Here is a 14213-nt window from a genome sequence, read left to right on the forward strand (position 1 = left end):
ACAGAGGATGAGATGGCTGGATGGCATCACTGACTCGATGGACATGAGTCTGGGTGAACTCTGGGAGTTGGTGATGGACAGGGAGGCCTGGCGTGCTGCGATTCATGGGGCTGAGCACTGAAGAATTGATGCTTTGGAACTACGGTGTTGCAGAAGACTCTTGAGAGTCCCTTGGACTGCAAGAAGATTAAACCAGTCTATCCTAAAGGAAGTTAGTCCTGAATAGTCATTGGAAGAACTCACGCTGAAGCTGAAGCTCCAATACTGTGGCCACCTGATGCGAACAACTGACTCATTGGCAAAGACCCTGATGCTGGGAAAGATTGAAGGCAGGAAGAGAAGGGGATGACAGAGGATGACATGGTTGGATGGCATCACTGACTCAATGGACATGAGTCTGAGCAAGTTCCAGGAGTTGGTGATGGACAGGGAAGCCTGTCATGCTGCAGTCCACGGGGTCACAATGAGTGAACAACACTTGAGTGACTGAACTGAACTAAACTGAAGTACAGTTTATTTGCAATGTTGTGCCAATCTCTGCTGTGTAGAAAGGGACTCAGATATCCACATCTAGACATTCTTTTTTATTTTCTTTCCCATTATGCCACTTCCCTGGTAGCTCAATGGTAAAGAATCTGCCTTGGGGATTCCCAAGTGGCACTAGTGGTAAAGAACCTGCCTGTGCAGGAGACAAGAGATGAGACTTCGATCCCTGGGTGGGGAAGATCCCCTGGAGAAGGAAATGACAACCCATTCCAGTATTCTTGCCTGGAGAATCCCCATGGATGGAGTTGCCTCATGGTCTACAGTCCATGGGGTTGCAAAAGAGTCGGACACGACTTGATGACTAAACACCAGCATGTTTTATCACAGGATATTGAATATAGTCCTTTGTTATACCAGACCTTGTTGCTTCTATATATATGCTTTGATAAGTAAATTTTTCATTATTTTTCAATATGAAGTATTTTCTAATTTCCCTTATTTTTCTTTGACCCATAGGTATGTGAATTATGCCTTTAAAGTATTTTTAAAGGCACAATTTATAAGAAATATATCTTATAAGACTATTTTTGTAATAGATTTTAATACATATAAAAACTCCAGTTCTATCTTTGGCTTAAAAATGGTGATGTATTGGTGAAAGGCTATAAACTCTTCTACATTACTTTATATTCTAGGATGTGGTCAATTTTTCTAAATTTTTAGAAAATTTGCAAAGCATATTTATTCTTTAGTTTTGGAGTACATGGGTTTATATATATATATGCCTATTAAATCAATCTATTTATGCAACTGTTTAAATCTTCTTAAATCCTTCCTGCTTTATTTTATAATGTGATCTAATTCTTCCTAAGAGACATGCATTACAATTTCCCACTATCATGGTAGAGTTTTCTGTTTCTCCTTGAAGTTATGTAAATTTTTGCTTTATGTATTTTAAAGTTTCATGGGACACATGTAAATTAAAATTATCTGCAGGATGTTTTGAATCTTTTTTTTTTAAAGTATAGTGCCACTCTTCTCCACTTTAAAGATTTTTACCCTTAAAATGTATTGTAAAGTATTAGTATGATTACAAGAGCTTTATTTTGTTGATTTATCCTTGATGTGGGTTTTTTTCATTCTCTTATGTCCAGCTTGCCTTTGACTGCTCTGTGTTCTAGCTATGTCTCTTAAAGAAAGTAGTTTAATTTATTTTTGATAATCAGTTATCTTTTATAGAAGAGTTGAAACCATTTATAATGATTATAATTATTTATGTTTCTATTCATTTCTATCACCTGATTTTGTCCCTTTTGTTTTCTTTATTCTTTAACAATCATCTTGCCCTACTTGAAGTGATTCTCTTTTCTGTCAGTAATATATTTTCTGTTATTGACTTTTTGTTAGTGATTTAACTCTCAATAAAATTCAGTGATGATCAGTATCTTTCACCTCTTCCTGAAAAAATATAAGCAGTTTAGAATGTTTAAACTAATATCACTGCACTCTCAACTAATATGATATTTTCTAGGATTTTAATTCTAGCTTGATTTAGCCCTACAAATCTGATATTTATTTTATCCAAGAAATGTTTCTTCAATTTATTCAACAATTTGCATTTTATCTGTTGACTCTTCCTTTTTTGTATCCTAACCTATTTCCTGCAATTATTTTCCTTTTCCCTGAAGTACACCCTGAAAGCTTAAAGCAGTGAGAGGAACTTCGTAAGAGGAATAGTTGGTAATGACAGCTTTCCATATGTGCTGCCTAGCTGTGTCTCTGTTCCAGGGTCTTTATTGAAAGATAGTTTTTTCAGTTTGCATTTATGACTCATTCCCATCTCTCGGTACAGAAAAATATTATCACCATTGTTTTTGAGACATCAGCAGTCAATTTTTAAGTAGTCAGTCTTTTTCCTCTGGCTAGTTTTAAGACCTCTTTTGTCTCCACCTTGTTGCTGTTGTTCAATCGCTCAGTTGTGTCTGACTCTTTGGGACCCTATGGACCGCAACACACCAGGCTTCCCTGTCTTTTACCATCTCCCAGAGCTTGCTCATGTCCATTGAGTTGGGGATGCCATCCAACCATCTCGTCCTCTGCCATCCCCTTCTCCCACCTTCAATCTTTCCCAGCATCAGGGTCTTTTCCAATGAGTCAGTTCTTTGCATCAGATGGCCACAGTATTGGAACTTCAGCTTCAGCATCAGTCCTTCAGGGTTGATTTCTTTCATTTTACTGCAATTCTTCTAAGCGTTGTTTGTTTAGTTTTGTTTTTTGTTTTTTCCCCCATTATCCTGCTTGCAACATGTGTGTTTTAAGATTCTGAGCATCTGTATCTTTAGTAAATTCTTAGAGAAAAATTCAACTGCTATCTCACATCATATCAGTTTTTCCCTCTTATTATCTCCTGGATCCCTTTGATACTGTACTGTCAATATCTCTCATTTCTGTAGCAGTCTGATTGAAAGAATACCTCTCATCTCTGTAAGAGTCTGATTGGTTATTTCTGCTGAACCTTGCTCATGTGGATTATTTCCTTGTATAAAAATGTACCACATTTTGAGGACTTGCTGGCAAGATGGACAAATAGAAGGACATGAACTTAACTCTTCTTATAAAAACATTGAAATCATGACTAACTGCTCAAAACCATCAACCAAAAAGAAAAAAAAAAAAGTGAACAAACAAAAACAAACACTGGAACCTACAAAAAAATATACCCAACATCCAAAGATAAAGAAGGAGCCATAATGAGACAGTAGGAGGGGCACAACTGCAATCAAATCAAATCCCTGGGACTTCCCTGGCAGTCCAGAGGTTAAGGCTCCAAGCTTCCATTGCAGGAGACATGGGTTTGGTCCCTGCTCAAGGAACTAAAGATCCTACACGCCACATGTCCTGGCCAAAAAAAAAAAAAAAAATTAAATGAAAGCCCATACCTGATGAAGTGGGCAACTCACAATCTGGAAAATAAATATATTACAGAGGTTCTCCCACAGGAGTGCAAGTCCTGAGCCCCATATCAGTCTTCCCAGTCTAAGGATTTAGTAATTAGAGGAAGAAGCCTTAGATAATCTGATTTGAAGGCCAATAGGGTTTGATCACAGGAATTCCATAGGACTGAGGGAAACAGAAATCATCCTTGAAGGGTGCATACAAGGTCTAGTGTAAGCCAGGGCCCCAGGGGGAAAAACAATGAGTTCACATCAGTAAGAATGGACATAACTAAAAAGTCTGCAGACAATAAATACTGGAGGCAGTGTGGAAAAAAGGGAACCCTTCTACACAGTTGATGGGAATGTAAATTGGTGCAGCCATTATGGAGAGCAGTATGGAGGTTACTTAAGAAACTAAAAGCAGAGCTATCATGTGATCTAGCAATCCCACTCTTGGATATACATCTGGAGAAAAACATGGTTCAAAAGAATACAAGCACTCCAATGTTCACTGCAGCACTGTTTACAGTAGCCAAGACCTGGAAGCAATTTAAATTTCCATCAACAGATAAATGGATAAAGAAGATGAGGTATCCATATACAATGGACTATTACTCAGCCATTAAAAATAATGAAATAAGGTCATTGCAACAACATGAATGGACCTGAAAATTATCATACTGAATGAAGTAAATCAGAGAAAGACAAACATCATATGATATCACTTATATGCAAGAGTCTTGAAAAAAATGATACAAATAAACTTATGTACAAAATAGAAATAGATTCACAGACTCAGAGAAAGAATTTATGGCTACTAGGAGGAACGGAGGGGGAGACATAAATTGGGAGTTTGGGAATGGCACATACATATTGCTGCCTATAAAACAGATAAACAAAATGGACCTATTACTACTTATAGCTCAGGGAACATGCTCAATATTCTGTAATAACCTCAACAGGAAACAGAATCGATACAAGTATATGCATAACCAAATCACTTTGCTAAACACCTGAAACCAGCACAACATTGTTAACCAACTATGCTCCAACATAAAATAAAAATAAATTTTTAAATATACTACATTTAATTTACTTTTCCCTTCTAATTAAGATTTTAATTTGTTTGCAATCCATCCCTATTGATATCTCCTTCGTCAAATGCACTAGTTTTTTTTGAAGATACTCAGAATGAAAACTGATGGTCACAGGGTTTGTTTACCTTGCTAGTTTACAGCCTTTAAAATTGCTGCAGTCATTTCATCCCCACCAAAAATATGGGAGAACAGTTTTTTTACAGAAAATCTCATCAGTACTTGATATTGTCAGGGTTTTACATTTGTATTGATCCTATGAGTTATATAGCTATTTTAAAGCTTATATTTCTTTAAATCACAGTGTCATTCATATCCATCTTTTCAAATGGTTATGGCCGTAAATTATTTTGTTGTAACTGTTGTCCATTTCTCTAAAAAACAAGTATTTGTTACTAGTTGAATAGCATGTTGTTTTGTACTAAATTTTCTAGTGAAAACTCATATTTGCTACTGCTCTTTTGAAAGAGATCTATACTCCTATGTTCCAGACATGAACATAGCAATGTTGCAGTGCTTTTGTGCACACTTCCTTCATAGGCCTTCCTAGGGCTTCCTTCATAGGCCTTCCTAGGGCTTCCTTCATAGGCCTTCCTAGGGCTTCCTTCATAGGCCTTCCTAGGGCTTCCTTCATAGGCCTTCACAGGGCTTCCTTCATAGCTCAGTTGGTAAAGAATCTGCCTGCAATGTAGGAGACCCCGGTTCAATTCCTGTGTCAGGAAGATCCCCAGAGAAGGGATAGGCTACCCACTCTGGTATTCTTGGGTTTCCCTTGTGGCTCAGCTGGTAAAGAATCCGCCTGCAATGTGGGAGACCTGGGTTCAATCCCTGGGTTGGGAAGATCCCCTGGAGAAGGGAAAGGCTATCTACTCCAGTATTCTGGCCTGGAGAATTCCATGGACTGCATAGTCCATGGGGTCACAAAGAGTTGGACACTACTGAGCGAACGTCACTTTCACCTATGTTAAGATTTTGCTTGCAAAGAAACCTCTTAACCTTCCCTCTCCCCAAATCTCTATACCTTATAACCACTCTGTTTCTGAAGTAGCACCTGGGAATTATATCACAGTAGGTGGTAGGAAAAACAATTTGCTCACACATGCTTCTTGAGTGCTGTGTGAAAAACAAGATTCTACATATAAATAAGATTTTATTTTTAAAAAGTTATATAATGATTTGAGTAAAGGGAAATAGAATTTAGATGAGTTTAGTCTTTAGCTAATTTTCTCTTTTTAGAAGCTAAAGCAATATCCTGAATTGTAGCCATTAAGGAACCATCTATCATGCTAATGCCATAACAGAAGATTTTAAAGTGCAGATGCAAAACTCAAGGTATCACTAGTCTCCAGTATTATACAAGTTTTACAAGTGGATATCATAATTGCCTGAAAGATTTTGGAAAAAAACAAAATTATAATCCAAAAGTAACAACCAGGGAGTCTTACATCAATTAATATAACTACAGACTAATTAGCCATACTGTGAATTGTCAGGACAATTTTCAGGCTGATTGCTGAGAAATATCTGATTACTCCAAGAGCTTGCACCTTTATAAGATTTATGTGGTCATTTTGATGAAAATGTGCTTCAACAGAACCTAAGAACTGCAAGTATTAAAAACACAAAATAAATTATACAGGGCTCTCTTTGCCTAACAACTGAAATTATATATGAGCAGAGCTATTCACTTTGATAGAATAAAACTAAAGTCTTCTGTTAGGTTAAAAGCCAATTTGAACTTATTTCCATAGCCAGAATAATCATTAACAAATTTATTAATAAAGGGCTTGTTTATAGTGAGGTACTAATTATTTGCTAGCTTAAGTAAAACTCTGGGCTTTGGCAACTATTATTATTGCACTAATATATTTTAAAAGGTTGGCTATCAGCCAGAAATATGGAAAGCACAATTTTGCAGATGCTTACGAAATTCAAGGATATTAGGTTTATTTGATAAGCAATCATAGTTATCATAAACAAAGACGACTTCAGTTCAAACAATAAATTATTATACTTAACAAATAAGTAAAATCAAATATCTAATGAAATGTATAATTGTTAACCCAGGCAGGTTCCCGAGTCATGGTCATTGAGTTTCCATTCATTTGATGAGCTGTAGAAAGTCCACAGATGCGTTTGCTGAAGGTGAATAAACCACTGAACTGTGACATGTAGGGTGTACCAGTGTCCAGAAGCTGTGTTGCTGCAGAGGGCGGGCAGGAAATGCTGTTGCTAAGGAACAGACACCTCCTAACAGCAGCCAGCCATTTTGAAAGAACCGCTGTAACTCTGTGAGAAAATACATCAAGAACATCAAAAAATATAACCAATATTCAATCCTTCTACACATATGAAACTGTTACCTGAAAACCAGTGGAATCAAGAAAACAATGCATTTGCAGATGACTTTTTTCAGTTTAAGAAGTACATTTAAAAATATCTTTAATTGAAGTCCAGTTGCTTTACAATGTTGGGTTGGTTTCTGCTTATAGTAAAGTGGACCAGCTATATGTTTACATCTGTCCCCTGTTTTTTTCTGTTTCGTTTACATTTAGGTTCCCTAGTGGCTAAGTTGATAAAGAATCTGCTTGCAATGCAGGAGACCCAAGTTCAATCCCTGGGTTGGGAAAATCCACTGGAGAAGGAAACAGCTACCCATTCCAGTATTCTTGCCTGGGAAATCTCATAGACAGAGGAACATGTTGGACTATAGTCTATGGGGTCCCAAGGGTCAGACATGTCTTAGCAGTTAAACCACCACCCATTTATGTTACCACAGAGCACTGAGTAGAGTTCCCTGTGTTATATTATAGGATCTCATTAGTTACCTATTTTATACCTAGTATCGATAGCATATATATGTCAAGGCATGCATTCTTGCTAAGTCGCTTCAGTCGTGTCCCACTCTTTGCGACCCTATGGACTGTAGGCCACCAGGCTCCTCTGTCCATGGGATTCTCCAGGAAATAATAATGGCGTGAGTTGCCATGCCCTCCTCCAGGGGAATCTCTCTGACCCAGGGATCGAATCTGTGTCTCCTGCATTTCAGGCCTATTCCTTACTGCTGAACCACTGGGAAAGCCCATATATGTCAATCCCAATCTCCCTATTCATTCCAGTCCCCTTCTTGCCTTGGTATCCATACATTTGTTCTCTATGTCTATCTCTATTTCTGCTTTGCAAATAAGACCATCTATACCATTTTTCTGGATTTCACACATATGTGTAAATATATATTTTTCTCTTTCTGACTTCACTCTATGTGACAATCTCTCAGTCCACCAATGTTTCTGCAAATGGGACAATTTCATTTCTTTTTGTAGTTGATTAATATTCCATTGTATATATGTGCCACATCATCTATTTTTTTTCACATCAGTGCAGGGGTCTTTATTTATTTTATAAACAGTATTCTAAGGTTAGTGAGAAAACTGTGCCTTGTTTTTTTGTTTTTTTAATCTAAGAAAACAAGGAAAACCAAGTGAAAATATTTCACTGGCTGTATCCTTTAGTTCAAACATCAGCGAGAAAGAAAGGTAAGTAGCCAGAGTGAAATTGTGCCTAGTATGTCAGCATATTTATGTCTGATTATCTGAAAATAAACAGCATGCTTATTCTACAAAGACAGAGGACCTGCTGAAAGCTTATAGCAACACCCAAGTCTATTTAAAATGATTCCGTATGCTACCCTGTAGAGTTGCTGCATAGTTATACAAGGGAAAGAGTAAAAAACCCTGCACAGACACCTATTATCGAACTTGAAACACCAAGTGGAAACAGAACTATTCAGTGTCTTCATTTATACACAATTTATAATATTTGACTCAAAATAAAAATCACAAGAAAAATACATCTGTTTCTGCTACAATTTCTCCCCTTCCCCCATCCACCCCTCAGTGAAAAGTCTTCTAATAAAAGGTATTATATTACCATATTGTCTTGTCTTGGGCTAATTCTGAAATCCCACCTTGGTATAGTTAAACACAAAAAGGAATGGCAATACTTGGAATTTATATAATGTACACATTTTATCCAAGGATCTCAAGTTCTTGCAGTCACGTCTCCAGATTTGAGAAATCATGGTTCAGTGGAAGCCAGAACGCTGGACGGATGCTGGGCAGGTTGCATGGGGTGTAAAATCCTTTGTATAAGTCTATGATCAAACAAGGTCAGGGTTGGTTGGCTAGAGTTGGGCTCAATTCCTCTTTCCGGACATATAACATCAGTCAGTTTTACCCTGTCTTACACCACACACCCATCTTTAGGTTACTGCCTAGAGTCAAGATCAGCTGAAGAAGCCATGTCCTCAGGATAAGCAGCAGGATAGAAAAGCAAAAACAGAGAAATACATTCATCAGCATCTGGCCAGAGGAGATGGGAAAATCGACTTGAGAGGCCATTCCTAGCAAGAATGAGACAAAGGTGTCAATTCACCCGTTTCAATTACAGTTAAGCTCGTGGTAGAGTTGATTCCAGCAGAGGTGAGGCTCATGACATCTAGTGCTTGATGTAAGATAATGCTACCGAAGAAGGGTAATGAGAGCTCTTTGGTCTCGGCGGCAGAAGCAAGAGGACGAAGGGAACGTCATCGTTTGGAAAGCGTCGGAATAAGACGCACACGCTGTGCCGCCGCTATGGCTCTAAGGCCTACCACCTTCAGAAGTCGACCTGTGGCAAGTGTGGCTACCCTGCCAAGAGAAAGAGAAAGTATAATTGGAGTGCTAAAGCTAAAAGACGAAATACCACCGGGACTGGTAGAATGAGGCACCTAAAAATTGTATACCGCAGATTCAGGCATGGATTCCGTGAAGGAACAACACCTAAACCCAAGCGAGCGGCTGTTGCAGCATCCAGTTCATCTTAAGGATTTCAACGATTAGTTGCACAATAAATGTTCTGGCTTTTTTTAAAAAAAAAAGGGTAATGAGAAAACAGCAAACTAACAGGCAGGAACTGGCCATAGCGTATCTGGAGGGCCAAAGTGATTTCCCTTCCTTATCATTTCTACAGGAGAAGGCAAGGAAGGGATAGGAGATCAGGGCTAGAGGGCCCCTTGTTTGCAGATTTTTTAAAAAATTATTTTCTTATAACTCTGTAATGAAAATGTGTATTATGGTATAGAGGTTACAGAACCGCATCTGCTACTGGGTCACGGCTACAGGTCTATGAGCTGATCCACCAGCAGTAAAGACCTGGCTAGGTTGGGAAGACTGGACTCGGAGCTCCTACTGCTGTTTCTAGAGTGCCCACCTTGCGGGGCTTTGGTTATCCATGCAGGAATAGGGTCAAACTCATCTTCTGCCACCTTGTCCAAGCCCTCAGGGACATCAAAAGCTGAGATGAGATTACTATCTTCTGCAGCTTTATGGGCCGGAGCATATGCTTGAGAAATGTGTGCCTATAACCTTTGTGTGCCTATAACCTAAGAAGTTTGTGACTTCTCTAGGCCTCAGATTCCTCATTTGTAGAATGATGATAACAACAATGTATTTGTCTTGTTGTCTGATGTTGTGATAATCAAGTCATAGGTGGTTGATTGAGAGATGGTTGAGAGATGGCTATGGGCCAAACTCTTCTAGAAGGTCTGTAGAGGGGTTAGAAAGCAGAGAGTGATCAATCAGGGAATCTTCCCCAGCGAGAGAATCTGTGCGGTTCAAGGTCACAGATTTTGTCTAAGAAGGGAGGCACTGAGGCACCAGGGGCTCCAGGCCCAGTATCAGACTCTCAAGAGCAATGTCAGCTTTTCAATTACAGCATCAAAAGTGCTCCCAAAGGGATCTTCTTTTTATCCATATCCATATCTCTGTTGACAGATATTTATGTTGCTTCCTTAAGAAGCATTTTTTTTTCCATTCAATATCCAAGTTTATTATTTACAAATTATACTTTCTATATAACTGCAGGAAACAATTTTCCTAAACTTCCCACTGCTACATAACAAGGATCTCCTTTCCTCTAAATTTCTAGTAATGTGTTCCTCACTCCCTTCTGAGTTCTTATCAGTAGCATTTTTAGTGTCCATATTTCTACTAACAGTCTCTTATCCAGCATAGCTCAGTCAGTAAAGCTTCTGCCTGCAGTGACGAGACCTGGGCTCAATTCCTGGGCATTTTTAAACCACCTATGTCTTGATTCTCACATCAGACAACAAGACAAATATATTGTTGTCATTATCATTCTACAAATGAGGAATCTGAGGCCTAGAGAAGTCACATACCTCTTAGGTTATAGGCACACAAAGCAAACTCAGGTCTGCAGCCCTGATGCCCAGTCCTTTCTTTCTTTTATACATTTTCTCAAGCACATGAGTTCTATGCTAGGACAAGCAGATATTCCAGAACAGCAGTTCCATCATGACTGGCAAGGCCAGTTTGACATGGAAAGAGATTAGGAAAAAGCATCTTAATGAGCCTCGCCAGCTGTTGCTTCAGGTGTAAAGAATAGTTGAATGGACAAGAGCCTAAAACAGAAAAATGACCTCTGTAGCACAGAAATTGTTCAAGTGGTTGTCATAACTGCATTGTCACACTAACTCTCCCACAGCTCTATTTGATGAACAAAGAAACTAAAGCTCATAGGAAGGAATCAGTGGTGCTCTGTCACCAGTAAGTGACAGAGCTGAGGTTTCAACTGTCTAATATCAAAGCTGAATCTTTTTTCAAAATGCTTCAAGACATAACAGAACTCACTCGTGTAATAAAATAATCAGATCTTTCCATACAACAAAAGACCTGTACAATATGTGAACTGTAGTGAGTGACACAGCATTGATGATCAGTGCTCACACTGCATGATCTACACAGACTTTAATTCACATCAATAGATAGCAATTACTAATTTTTTGTGACAAATGTATATGCATGTACTAAAGTAAACTTCTTCCATTTTTATTCTTTGCAAAAAAAAAAAATTTGTTAGATTCACACACCTTCAAATATTCATATTAATTTACTAAAGCTAAAAAATCTTAGTTTTGAAAGAGAATCTGGAGATTTAAGCAGAAGCACTGCCACTAAAGTGACTTCCCTGGTGGCTCAGATGGTAAAGCATCTGCCTACAATGCAGGAGACCTGGGTTCGATCCCTGGGTTGGGAATATCCCCTAAGGAGGAAATGGCAACCTACTCCAGCATTTTTGCCTGCAAAATCCCAAGGACAGAGGAGCCTAGTAGGTTACAGTCCATGAGGTCGCAAAGAGTTGGACATGACTGAGCAACTTCACTTTCACTGTCACTGACACTAAAATACCCATTTTTGGACTTTACCATATTCAGTTAAATTAATACATTTGTATATAACTCATTTTTTACAGATCTTTGTGGGATAGAACGGAGAAGACAATGGCAACCCACTCCAGTACTCTTGCCTGGAAAATCCCATGGATGGAGAAGCCTGGTAGGCTGCAGTCCATGGGGTCACTAAGAGTCGGACATGGCTGAGTGACTTCCCTTTCACTTTTCACTTTCATGCATTGGAGAAGGAAATGGCAACCCACTCCAGTGTTCTTGCCTGGAGAATCCCAGGGACGAGGGAGCCTGGTGGGCTGCCATCTGTAGGGTCGCACAGAGTCAGACACGACTTAGCAGCAGCAGCAACAGTGGGATACAAAATAAAGAATTTTCTTAAGAAAATAAATATTTTTTATGAATATCTGTTCCCTAATTTGTAGGCTAATTATGAAATGTACATCATATAGTTTTCTTAAATAAATCTCAATATAATTTCAGGTAAAGCAGTTTGTTTAGCAAGGAAAAGTGATCATAATTGCTGATATTTATCAAGCAGTAGACACTGCACTAGGCATGTTACATTTACATCTTCACATGCAAATTTCAAAACATCTTTGTGCCACAGGTACTATTATTTATCCTAAATGACAGACTTACAAATGATAAACAAGTAACCCATGTTCACATTGCTACTAAATGGAATAATCAGAACTTAAACTCATAGTGCTTTCAACAACCAGGAATCATGCTTCCTATGGAGTACTTACAAAGATTATACAGTAAAAGAAATAATTATAAACATTTTTATATTCTTTGCCAAAATGTAGTATTTCCCATAGTTTTCACAAAAGATAGTATCTTTCCTAAGCTGTAGCAAGCATTCAGTTCAGTTCAGTTGCTCAGTCGTGTCCGACTCTTTGCGACCCCATGAATTGCAGCACGCCAGGCCTCCCTATCCATCACCAACTCCCAGAGTTCACCCAAACTCGTGTCCATCGAGTCGGTGATGCCATCCAGCCATCTTACAAGATACGTTATTAGATTAATGAATATGATTCAATGCCTATTTATTTGGCAAAAAATAAATATTTTTTCCTGCCACAGAACACAATTTCACTTCATTCTTACACATTTTACATTTTCCACCACAATACTTTAAACTGCAAGAATTTTAAACACCCAAAGAGAAACTGCTTAGGAAAGAAAAAAAAATCCATTCAATATAGATTTAATTATAAAAGCATTTAACTGCACTGGTAGTGATCATTACATGGCATTTCATGCAACATTAATAGAGAGCCTGTTAGGAAAGATAGATTACTTAGAATTGAAACTCGCTTACGTGTCCCTAAATTATTAGGCATCTACATGTTTCACCTGTTTATTTCTTAAAAGTTCAAGTCCAGACCTGTTCAAAATCTTTGGCCTGATGTCAAATTTTCTTTGGAATTAAGTAGGAATTATCATACCCTACCAAATTTAATTTTTTTTCTAAACCAAGTCAGATATATACTAGAAGAGTATAATATTCAATTATAAAGAATTAACAATGCACATCACTAAAAATGACTATTTGCATCTCTAACAGATCATTTATTAATACAGTCAATAACTCTCATTAATTTAACTGAAATAAGCATTTTAAGTTATGTAACTATTTTAAAAGAAAAGCCATTTGAACTTCATAGTATGCATGCCACATAACACTATTTTAATCATATTAGTGGTGGGATACAAGACCTCAGGGAGGTACTTATAGAAGAAACAGGACAGTATATTCAGTGGGCCAAGGACTGTCACTGAAAATTACTTTAATATGTAAGAAATGTAATCACAGAGTTGGAGTTAAACTAAGTTATAAGAGATCCAAGTATAAAACCATGGTGACCAAATATCAACACAAAGATCAGAAATTAAGGAAGTGTACAGTAAGCCAAATTTCAAGGCAAGAATGAAAAATTAAGTAGAGAAATCTAAGAAAAACAGGGCATCTGCCACACACCTATGTTGCTCAAGAGACTTAAATCTAAAATACATAGGACTGACTTTATTAAATAGATGGCAGAATAACAGAATTGGTGTTGTTTTACTGTGTTAAACCCCAATAGCTCACCCTATTTATCAATACAAGTGAAAATAAACCCACAGGTAAAGAGTAAAAAAGGATTTTTGTTATTTACTCCAGTTCAGTTCAGTTCAGTCATTCAGTCATGTCTGACTCTCTGCAACCCCATGAACCGCAGCACGCCAGGCCTCCCTGTCCATCACCAACTCCCGAAGTCCACCCAAAACCATGTCCATTGAATCAGTGATGCCATCCAACCATCTCATCCTCTGTCATCCCCGTTTCCACTACCCTCAATCTTTCCCAGCATCAGGGTCTTTTCAAATCAGTCAGCTCTTTGCATCAGGTGGCCAAAGTATTGGAGTTTCAGCTTCAGCATCAGTCCTTCCAATTAACACCCACCA

General features: G+C 38.1%; 1 pseudogene across 1 annotated transcript in view; it reads left to right on the forward strand.

Annotated features, from left to right (window-relative positions):
* The window catches only part of LOC104999708, a 103879-nt pseudogene extending 94445 nt beyond the window's left edge, over positions 1–9434 (forward strand). The window contains exon 2 of the transcript XR_826647.1: positions 9060–9434. The product of XR_826647.1 is annotated as a 60S ribosomal protein L37 pseudogene (transcript). The remainder of the gene's footprint in view (positions 1–9059) is intronic.
* Positions 9435–14213: the final 4779 nt, after the last annotated feature.

Source organism: Bison bison, unplaced genomic scaffold, assembly GCF_000754665.1.
Source record: "Bison bison bison isolate TAMUID 2011002044 unplaced genomic scaffold, Bison_UMD1.0 scf7180017864362, whole genome shotgun sequence".
Classification (NCBI taxonomy): domain Eukaryota; kingdom Metazoa; phylum Chordata; class Mammalia; order Artiodactyla; family Bovidae; genus Bison; species Bison bison.